Source organism: Dromiciops gliroides, chromosome 4 (genome assembly GCF_019393635.1).
Source record: "Dromiciops gliroides isolate mDroGli1 chromosome 4, mDroGli1.pri, whole genome shotgun sequence".
NCBI lineage: Eukaryota > Metazoa > Chordata > Mammalia > Microbiotheria > Microbiotheriidae > Dromiciops > Dromiciops gliroides.
In genome coordinates, this window is record NC_057864.1 from 85,730,781 (window position 1) to 85,747,688 (window position 16,908).

Here is a 16,908-nt window from a genome sequence, read left to right on the forward strand (position 1 = left end):
TATTTGTAATTGTTATGAAGTCTTTTCTTAACTCAAGTCTAAATGTACCTTTGTAACTCCTTCCCACTACTGTTAGTTTTGCCTTCTGAATCCAAGAAAAAGTATAATATCTGTTATGGGAAATAGGGTAGGGGGTTTGGGGAAGGGGTTTGGGCTAGGGGTAGGGGATAGGAGTAAGGGTAGGAGTTTGGGGTAAGGGTCCTTAGGAATTCCTCTTTAAAGAATTACACCCCGGGGAAGCTAGGTGGCGCAGTGGATAGAGCACCGGCCCTGGAGTCAGGAGTACCTGAGTTCAAATCTGGCCTCAGACACTTAACACTTACTAGCTGTGTGACCCTGGAAAAGTCACTTAACCCCAATTGCCTCACTAAAAAGAAAACAAAACAAAAAAAACCCCAAAGAATTACACCCTCTTGCACACAAATCTAATGTAATAATTGTTTATTTAGGGGCTGGGGAAGGGAAACCAAGAGAGAAATCCTTGGACTTCTTCTCATGGAGAGAAGGCATGGCACAGAGGATGGTTCTGAGATACCAATCTCTGTGAGCAGAAGACAGGCAGATACTTTTATAGAGGATTGATGGGGGTGATCATCTGGCTGTGGAAAGTTCCCTTATTGAGGGAAGACCATCCCCCACTGGTGGTGGCTGGGGGAATTGGGTGAGGATGAGGGGTGGCTGCGCATCTCTCAAACCATCCTCTCCCCCTGCTACAAAGGCAGCAGCCACACCAAATCTTATCTTCCCAGGGGTGAAGGAGACTGGAATGAAGGGTGATGGTCCTGGAGCTAGCTCAGTCCTGATCCAGTTCCACTTATCTCTTTAGGTATATCTCTCCTTTGGTTTAGTTTCTCAAGGAGAAGCTTCTTTGATGTACCCCAGAAAACTTCTGGGGTGGCCTGGGCCCATAACAATATCTCTTTCACATGATGTCTTTAAAGTATTTGAAGGCAGTAATCATGTCCTCTATATCCCAGCTACCTCATGCCATGTTTTTGCTCTCTACTTATCTTCTTCCCCCTGTTTCTCACTGGAATATTGGACTACATTCCTAGGTGTTACAGATTGGATAGATGAACTTTATCTTGCTGGGTATCAGATTTTTACAACACTTCTAATTTGTCTTTACACAATGCCTTCTTCTCTTGGAATATCATTCAGATTTTCTTCCTTGGACTTCAACTCCAAGCCTCTCCCCCAGTGTCAACCCATTCTAATAGGTTATCCTTCTCCTTATCTTCACAGGGACTATGCCTTTGAGTCACTGTCCTGTCAACTCCTCACTATGCCTCCTTGTAACCTAACAACATCCCCTACTACATTGTCATCTATTAGAATGCGAACTCTTTGAGGTCAGGGAATATTTCACTTGCTCATAAGTACCCAGTACTTGACAGTGGCCTATTTCTGTCTCTATCTCTCTCTGTTTCTCTGTATCTCTGTCTTTGTCTCTCTCTCACTCTCTCATTCTCTCTCTCCCTTCCTTTCCTCCATCCCAAATAATTCTCTCCAGTTCCAGGCCATCTCCAAATCATATTCTAATGATTCTAGACTCCTCCTTCTATCGAAACTCAGAATTCTTCCCCTGAAGCCTGAGTTTAGAAGAGTGAGATTTTATCCTTTGTTGTCTGGATTGGGCTCACTGTGCCACTTTCCATTCAGTCTAAAGCCATGTTGTCTCTGCTCTTCTCCTTCTGTGTCAAGAAGAATTAGTAAATTTCTAAGAATATAAAGGGCAAAACAAATTTATGGAGTTCCTTTATTAAGAGTTCCCTTTATCAATGAAATCAGAAAAAAATCAGTGTCCTTATTGTTGTTTTAACTCTGTTTTCTTTACTCTGCATCACTGTTGTCAAACCTTCCTGTATTTCTTTATATTCTTCACATTTGTCATTCTCTGTGTTACAGTAATATTACATTATGTTCATGCCAACCATACTGCTATGAGTATTTTGTACAGATGTATTTCTTGTTTTCTTTTTTCTCATCAATAAACAGAAGACAAAAAAATCTATTGTTGGAATCTCTGAGTATGAACAATTTCCTAGATTTTCTTGTATTCTTCCAAATTATTTTCCAAAACTGATTTATCACCAGCAATGATTTAGTGTGTGTATTTTTCCACAGTCCCTTCAACACTGATTTTGTTCAGTCTTTTATTGAAGACTAAGTAAGAAGTTGAGTGAGTAGAGGAAAGAAGAGAACATGAGTTTTAATCTAGTTAATTAAGAAAATGTATTATTAATAGACATGAGTAAGACAGAGATCAAAATAAGATTTTTTTTTTTGGTGTGGCTGATAGGGTTAAGTGACTTGCCCAAAGTCACACAGTTAGTAAGTGTTAAGTGCCTGAGCCTAGATCTGAACTAAGGTTCTCCTGAATCCAAAGCCAGTGTTTTATCCACTGCACCATCTAGCTGCTCCTTAAAATAAGCTTTTTTGAGAAAATAAGTTCTCTTTTAAATATGTGTAGTATAAAACAGGAGAACATTGAGGCAGAAATGTCTAAAAGGCAGTTGAAAAAAAAAAGTAGAGAGAGGTTGGCAAAATGTAGACTTGATAGTCATCTTTATACAGTTGAAGCCAAGAGTATATATGAGAGAATACTAGTTGACAATCGGGTTGAATGATACAGAAAGATTAAGGTGAATGAGGACTGAGATAAAGTAATTGGATTTCATGCCTATTAAATGTAACTGAAGAACCTCTAACATGATTTCTTAAAACTGCAATCTAATAGCAAAGGTGGCAAGTCATGCAAATTTTTAAAATATCAGAAGTTGAACCATACTCAGTAATAAAAAGTTCAGCCTAGGGCTGCTAATGTGTATTGCTTATTTGGAAAATGTAGTGACTACATTGTAGAACCAAAGTGCATTCCAAAATTTCATTTTAGTCCAGGGTTATAATCTAACAGAAAACTAGGTGACTCAGTGAATAGAGCACTGGACCTGGAGTCAAAAAGACCTGAGTTCAAATCCAAAGTCAGACACTTAGAAACTGTGTGGCCCTAAGCAAATCGTTTAAACTCTCTTTGCTTTTATTCACCGGAGAAGGAAATGGCAAAATCACTCCGGTATCTTTGCCAAGAAAACCCCATGGACAGTATGGTCCAGGGGTGTAATAAAGAGTCGAATACAGTTGAACAACATACTCTAAATAGGCTCTGAGGGATTTTTTATGAAAACAGGTAGATAGTACAACTGATTGAGTTCTGGGATTGTAGTCAGAAAGACCTGAGTTCAAATATAACTTCAAACACTTACTTGCTGCATAACCATGGATGGGCCACTTGACCTCTCTCTGAAACAGTGTCCTCAGCTGTTGTGTATTATCTCATTTACAAATGAAATGCCATTTGTAAAACCACTGGTACAGTGCCTGTTACAAAGGGGCTAAATAAATGCTTATTTCTTTCCTTCCTGTTTTTTAAAAATATTCTATATCTACAGCTATGCATAACTCAATGCCAAGATTAAAAAGGGAGGATGTCACAGAGAATAGGGCTTAGGACTTGAGTCTGAGTTGAAATTCTATATCAGACACAAGCTGTATAACGTTAAGGAGGTCTCAGCCACTTTCAGCCTCAGTTTCCTTATCTATAAAATGAGGATAGCACTAGCACTTACCTGACAAGAATGTCATCAGGATCAAATGAGATATTAAATGAGAAGTGCCTTGCAAGCTTTAAAAGGCAATATAAATGTAAGTTATTTTGTTTTATTTGAAAGGAGGGGACTTATGAAATGAAATATAATGATTTATCTTAAGAGTGGCACAGGGAAGCTCTGAAACATCAAATAAGTGGAAAACAAAATCTCTTGAAAACAAAGCTTAGGAACAGAGTTTGCCTTAATTCAAGGTGCTGCTACTTCTTATAGGCTTTTGGGAAGAGAAGTCTATTTCTCTTAAAGCAAGAATTTGATAAAATGTATATTAGGAAAACTATGTATTCAGTAAACCCTGGCTCCACTTGCAATAGTTTAAAATCCATTTTAGTTGTAGGTGAATGAGGTATCCAAGCTTTAAAATATGATACCAGGATCTTTTGCACATTCCAAATAAGGATATTCTTCAATGAAAGGTAAATTTGCTTGTTAAAAAGGAGATCTCAACTCTTCAACTTTCCAAATGAGGAAATCTGTTTTTTTTTCTGGATTAAAGATGATAAAAAGAGTTTTTCAAAGAGTCATAAGCTCTTTAGTTGCTCTTAACTTTTTTATAATGATTTCTTTCCTTAAATTAATACCTGGTTTTTATACAAGAAGATTTTCTTCAAAGAAGGACCTCATTAGTCATTTAATTTGAGCTTAGATTTGCATGGCTTTTATAAAGAGTGAAGGTACACTTTTGCACTTGCAAGCAGAAGCCCACTAACTCTTGTCTTGCTCCATAAGGAGATATTTTTTATAAAACCAATGATTTTTAATTGCATAAATATAAGATTTATTTCTTAATTTTCAAAAGAAACTTTTTGATATTTTTATTTCTTATAGCACATACATTTCCCAGTGTACTCTCTTCCCCTAGCTCTTCTTCAAAATCCATCTCTTTATTGAAAAAATAAGGATAAGGACTGGACTGTGATTTCATTGGAATATGGAACTATCAGGCCAGGAAACTCCCTCTGCCAATGCATACTGGAACCTACTGTGCAACTTAGAGTGTTAGAGAATCACCTAGAACACTAAGGGTTTAATTGACTTCCCCAGGGTCACATTCCCATTATGTGTCAGGGGAAGAATTTGAACTGCATTTTTTCCTGGCTTTGAGGCCAACTCTATCTAGTATGATACATGGCTTATCTGACTGAAGAATAAAACAAACAAACAAAAAAGAAAGATAAGGTCAAGAAAAAGAATCAACAAAGCTAAGCAACATATTGAAAAACTATGACAACATATGCACTGTTCTATATTTGCCCACCTCTGCAAAGAAACAAGGGGATTGCATTATCATAATTAGCAAAGTGTGGTCATTATAATTTCACAGCATTCATTTTTGATAGTTTTGTTGTTCTTCATTGTGTATGTTATTTTCCTGGTTCTGATTATTTTTTATCGGTTCATGTAAGTCTTCCTAAGCTTTTCTGTATTCATCAAATTCATCATTTCTAAGATCCAGAAATGATTTAGTCACCAATTCTAATAAGAGTTTTTTGTTTTTGTTTTTGTTTGTTTTTTTTGCAGGGCAATGAGGGTTATGTGACTTGCCCAGGGTCACACAGCTAAGTAAGTGTCAAGTGTCTGAGGCCGGATTTGAACTCAGGTACTCCTAAATCCAGGGCCGGTGCTTTAACCACTGCCCCATCTAGCTGCCCCTCTAATAATAGTTATTAAAGACATTTTCCTTATTTTTTAAGGAACACTTGATAGTCACCACAGTGCAGTGGATAAAGAGTTGTAATTTGAGAGAGTACGGTATGAATTCTTTTCCTACCTATTTGTTTATTCTGTTTCCTTTATTCATTCATCATCAATTTCATCCCCTCAAAATGTGGGTATTAGCCAAAATTCAATCTTGGGTTCTTCTTTTCTCTCTCCACAAAATGTCTTATTTTAGTCTCCTTCTTCTCTATCTCTATCCACATAATTACCACTCCAGTTTAGGCTCTCATCATATCTGGCCCAGATTATTAAGAGAGTCTCCCTAATTGCCCTTCCGTCCTCATCTCTCTCACTACTCTAAAGAACACCTTCTACATGAATCTTTCTCAAAATTCCTAATGGCTAATACCCTCCCTTCAAAACTATCTTCTATTTAAATACTCTCCATTTATTTGCTCTTATTCTCTATAATTTTATTCTGTGTATATGCATCATCCCCCATTAAAATGTAAATTCCTTTGACATAGAGATTTTTCATTCTTTTTATCTACATCCTCAGATCCTGGCACTGTGCTTGATATCCAATAAATACTTGATAGATACTTGTTAATTGATCCCTTCATTCTAGTCCCTTATCTGTCACAAAATGGCTACGTAACCCTGGGAAAATGTTTTAACCTCTCAGTGCCCCAGACAACTGTCTAAGATTTGAAGTTCCATAGAAGGTCCCAACCAACAATAGTAGAGAGAGAATCTTTCATCTGAGCATTCATTAGAACATTAAAATCACAAGTCCCATTCCTATTTTTCAGATGATTAAATAAAATACCAGGTAAAAGGAATAGCTATCTTTCTCACCTTGTTTCAATAGACAGATAATACATATATGGGTAGACAGATGATGATGATAACAATAGCTGACATTTATATGACACAATATGCCAGGCACTGTGCTAAGTACTTTATAATTATCTCATTTGATCCCCCAAAACAATTCTGTGAGGTACATGCTATTATTATTCCCATTTAAAAAATGAGGAAACTGAGTCAGAAAGGGTTTAAGAGACTTGTCCAGTGTAACATACCTAGTAAGTATCTGAAGTCGGATTTGAACTCAAGTCTTCCTGACACTAGGTCTGTTGTTCTATCTGCTGTACCTTCTAGCTGCCTAGATACATGAATAGAGTATTTATTAAGGTATAGGCAATATTCTAAGTATGTGTGTGAGCGGTGGGGGGTCGCGGGGGATACAATAAAAGCAAGCAAAAGAGTTCTTGCTTTGAAGGAACTTATATTATGAGGGAAGACAATACATAAAGAGGTTATGGAAAAGGCGGAGGGGAACCAAGGTGGGACATAGTTAGAAAACTGCCAGAAAGAGACATGAAGGCCTGTGTCCCATCAAGTTAAAGCAAAACTCATGTCTTAGAGCCAGGAGACAGATGAAGCAGAGTCCAAGAATCCTGGTGGAAAAAAAAAATGAGGTTAATCCTGAGGGTTGGCCAGTGAGGAAACAACATAGAGAAGAAATGGTCATGAAATGGTGTAGAGACATGGGCTCCATCAAGGTAAGACACAAGTGCTTTTATATCCAAAATGGTAAAAATTACTAGGTGAATGAAATGACTGACTCATTTATTGATATGCATTATATAAATGAGTATTTGTGGAAAGTGTTAAAGTAGGTCTAGAAGTCTAAATTTTTCTTAAATGATGCCAATCTGAACATTTTAGATATTGTAAGTCAAATTATTTTTTGGTGGAAGCAAAGGAAAGAAAGTTCCTCACAAGTGAACAGTGAAAGTGGTCAAAATTATAAATCTGGGCATTTGTAGATTGGGCATCTGCCTATGGATTTAAACATGTACTCAGATTGCACATGTATAACCTCTATTGGATAGCTTACCATTTCAGGAAGGGGTGGGGAGGGAGGTATATAATTTGGAACTCAAAACATTTTTTTTACTGTAAAAATTGTTTTAACATGTAATTGGAGAAAAATCAAATATTTTTTAAAATGTACTCATAAAGAAAAGGGTTTTGTTGTTGTTATTGTTCTAATTTGGTTCTATGTTTTAACCATAAAAACAGAAATATAAAACACCATCAAAAACAAAATATGATACTACTGAATGCATTGCCTGCATGCTAATTAGTTAATCAATAAAAGCAGCCATTGTTACCTAACAGAGGTATAATGCATAGGACAGGACAGTTTTGATAGGAAATACAAAGTAGGGATGAGTATCACAGTGGGAGCAATGGATAATTAGGTAGAGTAATACCAACTGGCATTTATTTAGTACTTTAATGTTTTCATAGCATCATAGATATAGAAATAGACTGGACTTTAAAGGGCATTTCTTTCAAATCCCTCTTTTCTTTCTTTTTTTTTTTGGGGGGGGGCGGAATGAGGGTTAAGCGACTTGCCCAGGGTCATACACCTAGTAAGTGTCAAGTATCTGAGGCCAGATTTGAACTCAGGTCCTCCTGAATCCAGGGCTGGTGCTTTATCTACTGTGCCACTTTGCTGCCCCCACAACTACCTTTTGTTACAAATGATGAACCTGAGATCCATAGAGGTTAAGTGACTTGAATAGCGTCATATAGGTTGTAAGTAACAGATTGAACCCATGTCCTCTGATGTCAAATCTAGTGCTCTTTACCTGGCAGGCTGCTGCTTAACATACTTTATACAATTTCATTTGATCTTTATTTTCAAAAATCTGTGAGGTATTATGATCCCCACTTTACAGATTAGGAAATGGAAGGTGAAAGAGATTAAATGACCCACCCAAAGTCACAAAGGTCATAAGTGTGTAAATATAGATAAAGATCCAGATCATTCTAATTCCAATGCCAGTGTTCTAGCCATCATACCATGGGATACTTACTTCGGGTGGAGATGTGAGGGAGTAGAAGTGGAAAGTGCAACTAAAGATGGTCCAGGGGTGGGTACAGTGATATCAAAGACAAATTATGTATTTTACAAGCTTAACAAGGGTCAGTCCTGATCCCAGATGTTAATGAGGTGAATGTATTTCTTCTGATTGGAATTATGTTCTATTTTGGCAAAGACTCCTATAGTAATCAAATTTGGGCTTAGAACTTTTGATGAACAATTCCATATACTCAGAAGGAAACCATTAGAATTGGGGACTAACCAATTCTGTAATTTTGGCAAACTACTTTACACTCATGAATTTTATAGGACCTAAAAAGTTGCTGAATTCTACCTGGTCATAATTTGCGGCATAAAGGGTAAAAAAGAAGCTTATATAATTTAAATTGAACCAATAGCCTTCCTAGAGCAAGAATAGCAGTATCCCTAGCACCATCACAACAGTTTTTAGTCCAGCTTCCAGTGAGGAGAGAAATAATTATGGAGAAGGGAGCCAACTATTCCAAACAACTGTAACACACAGGGCAGGGAAGCAACCCTAGCTGAAACAACCAAGCACCTAGAAGGAGAGACAGGGGGCAGAATGTGCCATGCAAATCAACCCACAACCACCACCTTGACTACCATCTGGTTTAAGACCCTGATGAGACCAGCCTAGGACCCTGATTAAGAGTCTTAGAAAAAGCAATTTTTCTAGTCCAATTCCCACAGTCATCACATGGGAAGCAACCCCTAAGGAGAAAAAGCCTAACATCATCTGCTACAAGTACTATAGGTACTTGTGTGTGTGTATATATATATATATATATACAAAGGATGCTATCAGAGAAACCTGGAAAGACTTATGTGTGCTGATGCAAAGTGAAATGTACTGTATACAAAATAACAGTAATTTTTTAAGATGATCTGCTGGGGAGGACTTAGTTATTTTCTTTTCTTTTTTTTTTTACTTAGTTATTTTCAACAACATAATGATCCAAGACAACTCTGCAGGACATATGAAAAATGCAATCTATCTACAGAGAAAGAACTGCTGGTATCTGAATACAGATGGAAGTATATTTTGTTGTTGTTGTTAGTTCCTTTTTCTAAATTTTTTTTGGTCTGCTATGTTTTATATGACTGAACATGTATAATGTATATTGAATTTCTTGAGTTCTTAAGGGGCAATAGGGAGGAAGGCGGAGAATTTGGAACACAAAGTTATAAAAATTGATGTTACAATTTGTTTTTACATGTAAGATGGAGGAAATTCTAAATAAATGAATAAAGAAAAAAGAAAAGGAGAACTATCAAGGGGATTATTCATTAAAAATGGGCATGATAAAGGACAAAAATGTTAGGGTACTTAACAGAAATAGAAATGGTGAAGAAGATCTGACAAGAACATATAGAACTATACAAGAAAGATTTCAACATCATCAATAACCATGATGATGTAGTTATTGATCTAGAGTCAGACATCTTAGAGAATGTAGTCAAGTGGGACTTAAAAAGCAATGCTGGGGTGGCTAGGTGGTGCAGTGGATAAAGCACCGGCCTTGGATTCAGGAGTTCCTGAGTTCAAATCCGGCCTCAGACACTTGACACTTACTGGCTGTGTGACCCTGGGCAAGTCACTTAACCCCCATTGCCCCACACACAAAAAAAATGTATATAAACCCACACAATCTATTACCTGGTGTCCTGTTAAGCACAGGTTGGATAGTATCCATGCACATGTTAAACTCTGACCTCAGACACTTAACACTTACTAGCTGTGTGACCTTGGGCAAGTCACTTAACTCCCATTGCCCTGCAAAAAAATTTAAAAATTAATAAAAAAAATTTTTAAAAAGCAATGCTAGGGGGCGGCTAGGTGGCGCAGTGGATAAAGCACCGGCCATGGATTCAGGAGTACCTGAGTTCAAATCTGGCCTCAGACACTTGACACTTACTAGCTGTGTGACCCTGGGCAAGTCACTTAACCCCCATTGCCCCGCAAAAAAAAAAAAAAAAAAAAGCAATGCTAACTGATTACTTACCACCTCAGGAAGGGAGTAGCAGAGGGAGGGGATGAGGGACAAAATGTGGAACTCAAAATGATAAATAAAAATGTTTATTTAAAAAAAGGTTTTATTTCTTTTAAAAATGCATTACTGGAGCAGCTAGGTGGCGCAGTGGATAGAGCACCGGCCCTGGAGTCAGGAGGACCTGAGTTCAAATCTGGCCTCAGACACTTGACACTTACTAGCTGTGTGACCCTGGGCAAGTCACTTAACCCCAATTGCCTCACTAAAAAAACAAAAAAACAAAAAAAACCCAAAAAACAAAAACAAAAACAAAAACAAAAAATGCATTACTAATAATAAGGCTAGTGGAGATGATGGCATTCCAGCCAAGTTGTTTAAAACTTTAAAAGGTGATGCTGTTAAAGTGCTGTATTCAATATTCTGACAAATTTGGAAAACTCAACAGTGGTCAGTAGATTGGAAAAGATCAGTTTATGTCCCAATTCTAAAGAAGGGCAATGACATGAATGTTCAAATTACTGAAAAGTTGTGCTCATTTCACATAACAGCAAGGTTATGCTAAAATTCCACAAGCTAGGCTTCAGAAATATGTGAATTGTGAATTACCAGAAGACCAGGCTAGTTTTCTAAGAGAAAAAGGAACTAGAGACCAAATTGCCAAAATTCACTGGATTATAGAGCAAGCAAAGGACTTCCAGGGCAAAAAAAAATCTACTTCTACCTCATTGGCTACACTAAGGCCTTTGATTGTGTGGGTGTCAACAAAGGTGGCAAGTTTTCAAAGGGATGGGAGTACCAGAGTATCTTATTTGTCTCCTGAGGAGCCTGTATAATGGTCAAGAAGCAACAGTTAGAAATGAACATTGGTTTAAGTAGTATAATAAGGGTGCATACTGTAACTTATTTAACTTATATGCAGAGTACATCATAAGAAATGTCAGACTGGAGAAATCAAAAGCCAAAATTAAGGTTGTCAGGAGAATTATCAACAAACTCAGACATGCGGACCATAACACTCCCATGCCAGAAAGTGAAGAAGAATTAAGAAGCCTATTATTGATGACGGTGAAAGAGGATAGTATAAGAGCTAGCTTGAAGTTTAACATTAAAAAAGCAACAACAAACTAAGATCTTGGCAACTGGCCCCATCACTTCTTTTTAAATAGAGTGAGAAGAAATAGAAGCGGTATTATATTTTATATTCTTGGGCTCAAAGATCACTGCAGATGGTGAGTGCAGCCTTGAAATTAAAAGATGCTTGCTGTACAGAACTATTTTTTTTTTTTGCTGTACAAAATTATTTATAGCTGCTCTTTTTGTGGTGGCAATGAATTGGAAATTGAGGGGATGCCCATCAATTCAGGAATGGCTAAACAAGTTGTGGTACATGAATGTAATGGAATACTATTGTGCAGTAAGATTTCAGAAAAACCTGGAAAGACTTACATGAACTGATGCTGAGTGAAATGAGCAGAACCAGGAGTACATTGTACACAGTATCAACAACATTGTATGATGATAAACTGTGATAGACTTGAGTCTTCCCAGCAATACAATGATCCAAGATATTTCCAAAGGACTCATGATGGAAAATCCTTTCCCCATCCAAAAAAAAAAAAAGATCTATGGAATCTGGATGCAGATTGAACCATAATGTTTCTACTTTTATTTTCTTTTTTGAGGTTTTACCCTTTTGATATGATTCTTCTTTCACAACATGACTAATGCAGAAATATGTTGATAAGATTGTACATATATAACCTTCATCAGATTGCTTGCTGTCTTGGGGAGGTGGGAGGGAAGGGAAGGAGGGAGAAAAATTTGGAACTAGAAATCTTATAAAAAAACAAATGTTGAAAATTATCTCTACATGTAACTAGAAAATAGGAAAATAATTTTATGATAAAAAAGATGCTTGCTTTTTGGAAGGAAAGCTATAACAATTATGGATAGCCTACATACATTTGCCGACAAATCCCCATATAGTCAAAGCTATGTTTTTTTCTAGTAGTAACATATGGTGGTGAGAGTTGGAGTATGAGAAAATGTAAGTACCATAAAACTTTAGAATTGTGGTGCTGAAGAAGACAGTTTTTGGACAATCTTTTGGACAACAAGTAGATCAAATCAGTCAATACTTAAAAAATTAACTGGAAAGTCACCAAATTTTGGCCCTCACAGTACTGAAGCCAAAACTTAAATACTTTGGCCATATAATGAGAAGTTTAGACGTGTTGGAAAAAAAAAGCCCTTTTGTTGGGAAAGATTGAAGGCAAAAGGAAAAAGGGATGGCCAATGATGAGATGGATATTGTCATGAAAACAATGAAGAAAAGCTTGGATAGACTTTGAGAGATAGTGCAGAATAGAAATGCCTGGTGTGCTGTGCTCCATAGGGTCATGAAGAATGAGAAATGACTGAACAACTGAACAACAATAACAATAACAAAAGTCCAGTTTCAGAGTCAAAGAGCAGCATATGATCTTGAAAAAACTCTTCTGATCTTAGAAGAGAAGTATTATAGTGTTAAAACAAGATTACTAGAGTCACAGTAAGCAGTTCTGGGTTCCAATAATAGTTCTAATATTTACTAGTTGGGTTAACTTGGGAAAGTCATCTCCTCTCTTAGCATAGCATAGTGGCAAGATCATCAAACTCACATCTACTAAACCTGAATTCTAATCATAACCATGACATTTAGTTGTGCATTTAAGGTTTGAAAATATATCATGTCACTAGATGTCACAATAATCCTGTGAAGTAGGTTGTACAGGTGTCATCATTTCATTTTGTAGTGGGGCTCAAAAGGTCAAATGTCTTGTCTATTCATGATTATATAGCTAGTAAGTGTGTTAAGAAGGAATTAAATTCACACTGATGCCACATTGATGCTATCCTTCTGATGCCAAGCCCTACATTCTTTCTAGTACACAATAATACCTCTTACTTGTCTGGACTTAAATTCCTTCATTTTTTAAATGGGGGGATTAAATCCAGTGGTGTCTAAAGTCTATTCCAGTTCTATGATATTTTTATGATTATTATCTCCAACTATCATGCAGGACTATCGTAAGAAATGCAGAATTATCAGAAATTACCTGATTGCTAGAGGGTCACATGTATTGCAAAGGGCCACGTCCCTATGAGCTATCAATGTAGTTGTTAAGGCTAGACAACTGGCATCAATCAGGCTGGCACAAATAGTCTTCAATGTTGAACTTGAGGAGAATGTGAACAAAAAGACATTACTAGCATGGTATCTGTAGAAATCTACTGTGGTTATAATTCTATTTCTGAATCTATGTAGAATCCCTTCTTTGTATTGTTCTTGTTTTCTTACGCTAATCCAAAGGTCTTAGGGGCTGATAAATTAATAAAAAATCAATAATACTAAATATAGTATCTATTATGGGGTTGTGTGTTCTTGAAAAAAGGTTTAATTTAAGGGTTTTTTTCTACCATTGTTACTGAATGTCATTTTGTTTATCTTTTTTCATGTTTTTAGGGCAAGTTTGACAATAATAAAAGAAGCCATCTGTTACACTATTCATCATGGCTATTACTATGCAAAATATTTTATATGCAAGAAATGTCAATATTAATCTCCAATCTGTGAATAATATACTATTCATTCATAATGTCATCTAGAGAAAATGAGAAAGTGTAGCTAGTGTTAGAATGATTTTCCATTTGTTTTCCTGGGTATTGATAAACTCATAGGACATGATCAATAAATACTGATTGATTTATTGATTTCAAATGGTTTCAACATATTTGTACTTTTAATATATAATTATATATTTGTCTGTGAATTAAAAAATATTATTAGTGAAAATATATATTCCACTATACATATCTATCCATTATGTAACCTTGGGCAAGACATTTAATTTCCCTAGGCTTCAGTTTACTCATTTCTAAAATGGAGAGATTAGACTAAATATCCCTTCTGGTCTCTTCCAGACCACATCTATGATCCCATCATCTAATATGATTATACACATGCACTGTGATGTAGTGAATAGAGAGCCAGACTTTGAGACAACAATACCTGTGGCCAAGTTTTATCTCTAACATACGTAAGTTATGTGACCCTTGACAAGTTACTTTGCCTTGTTTAACATTCAATTTTTAAATTGAATTCCAAATTCTCTCCCTCAGCACAGCTCCACCCCACCCATTGAGAAAACAAACAATATGATATAAATTACACATGTAAAATCATGCAAAACATTTCCATATTGATCATGTTGCAAAAAAAGTGAGAAAAATGAAGTGAAAAAATATATACATCAATCTGTGCTCAGAATCCATCAGTTCTCTGCCTGAATATGGATAGCATTTTTCACCATGAGTCTTGGAATTAATCTTGGTTCATTTTATTGATTAGGGTAGCTATATCTTTCATAATTGATCATAATTATGCTATTGCTATTACTATGTTCAATATTCTCCTTGTCTGCTCATTTCATTTGCATCAGTTTATATATGTCTTCCTCAAATTTTCTGGAATCATGCTGCTCATTATTTTGTATAGCACAATAGTATTCTATCAACATCGTATGGCACAACTTGTTCAGTTATCCCCAAATTGATGAGCATCCCCTTTATTTCCAATTCTTTGCCATCACAGAAGAGCTACTATAAATATATATTTTTTAAACATATAGGTCCTTTTTTGTTTTCTTTGATCTCTTTGGGATACAGACGTAGTAGTGGTATTGATGGGTCAAAGGGCATGCCATTTTAAAACTCTTGGGCATAGTTACAAATTGTTTTCCAGAATGGCTAAAGAACTTCACAATTCCACCAGCGGTGGATTGGTATACCTATTTTTCCACATCCTCTGTAGCATTTGTCATTTTCCTTTTCTTTCATGTCAACAAATCTGATGGGTGTGAGGTGGTACCTCAGAGTTGTTTTAAATTGCATTTTTTCTAATCGACAGTGATTTAGAATATTTCTTCATATGACTATTCATAGCTTAGTGCATTGTGATATTGGTACATATATGAATGGTAGTGATACTACTACATTTTCCCTGGTACTTTTAGCAAGATATAGTTTCCCTGGTTAGCTCTTTTAATTAGGTCTTGTTTTGCTTTTGCTTTGTCTGCAATCATTATTGCTACCACTGTCTTTTTTACCTCAGCTGAAGTATAATATATTGTGCTCATGTCTCTATTTAAACACTGTATGTGTCTTTCTGTTTCAAGTGTGTTTCTTGTAAAGAATATATTTTGGTTTCTAATCCATTTTTCTATCTACTTTTATTTTATCAGTGAGCTTAACCCATTCACACTCACACTTATGGTTATTAATTATGTATTTCCCTCCATCCTATTTTTTTCTGTTTATGCTTCTCTCTTTTTTAACCTTGTCCCTTCTCAAAAGTCTGTTTTGCTTCTGACCACTGCCCTCCACTCCCATTTCTTTTCCAAATTTTTCCTCTACCACTTTTATCTCCTTGTTTGTCTCTTCTAGGAATTCTTGTTGGGCTTGTGCCCAATTTGCATTTTTTTTTCTTTGAGGCTTTGCTTCTAATTGTAATCACATTGTTCTCTTCTTCCTAATTTGTGTCTTGATCTTGTCTGTCACTATAGTAGCATTTTGTGGTCAGATTATTTGTTGTTGTTTGCTCATTTCTCCAACCCATGTCTTGACTTGCTCTGTTCCTGAGGGTGGGATGTGGGAAGGGAATACATTTTCACAAACTTCAGGACATGTTTTTTTTTTGGTGCTCTTCTCAAAGCTAGTTCTGGGGGTTTGTAAGTTTTTGGTGCTTCTAAGGTAGTGTGATCCAGAGATAAGTGTGGTCAGTATTCTCCTGGTGTCTGCTCTGTTCTTTACCCTAGAAGGTCTCCTACCTTATTGCACTCACAAGTACTGGTTTTGCTCTTTGCCTTAGAACTGTGGCCAAGGCCCCTGAGCAAATGCTAATGCTCCTCTCTTCCCTGGAACTATGATCCAGAACTGCTTATGGGTAATGCAACAAGGTCTTGTATCCAGTGCTAGCTCGGGGTCCCCTATATTATTATTATTATTTTTATTTTTTGACTAGGTGCCTGACCCTATTGCTGTCTCTGTGATGAGATAAAATAAAGCTGCTGTTGCTGCTAGCACTGCTACCATTTGTGCTCAGGAATGGCATCTACCCCAGTGTCACAAATGTCTCCTTCTGACCTCCTCCCTAAGCTGGTTTGGGTTGGAAAAATATCTCCCCTCAACTTTTCTTGACTCTGCCACTAGAGAAGTCAATTTGATCATTCTTTTAAAGTTGTATAGAGGGGAAGGTTGAGAGATTTTGACTGGATTGATGCCTCTGCTCTGTCATATTTTCTCTACTTCCACTTTACTTTTCAATGTCCTCTTTCAACTGAACATATGAGTGACTGAGCTGTTAGAATGGGCTTCTTCATCAAGTTCCATACTTCAATGGAAGCACAGGGCTAGAAAAAAGAATTACTACAGGTATTTCAATGTAAATGTGGCCAATTCACTTTTTTTGAGGGGGGAAGGTTTTTTTGGGGAACAACAAATGTCTATTTGTAAGGATTGTAGAACTAATTTCTTCTGGAATTTTATTTTGATAATTAATAACCCACAGAATTTCTTACTGTATTAGGAGATTTTTTTTTCACTTTGCTCACATTTTAAGGCCCTCCCC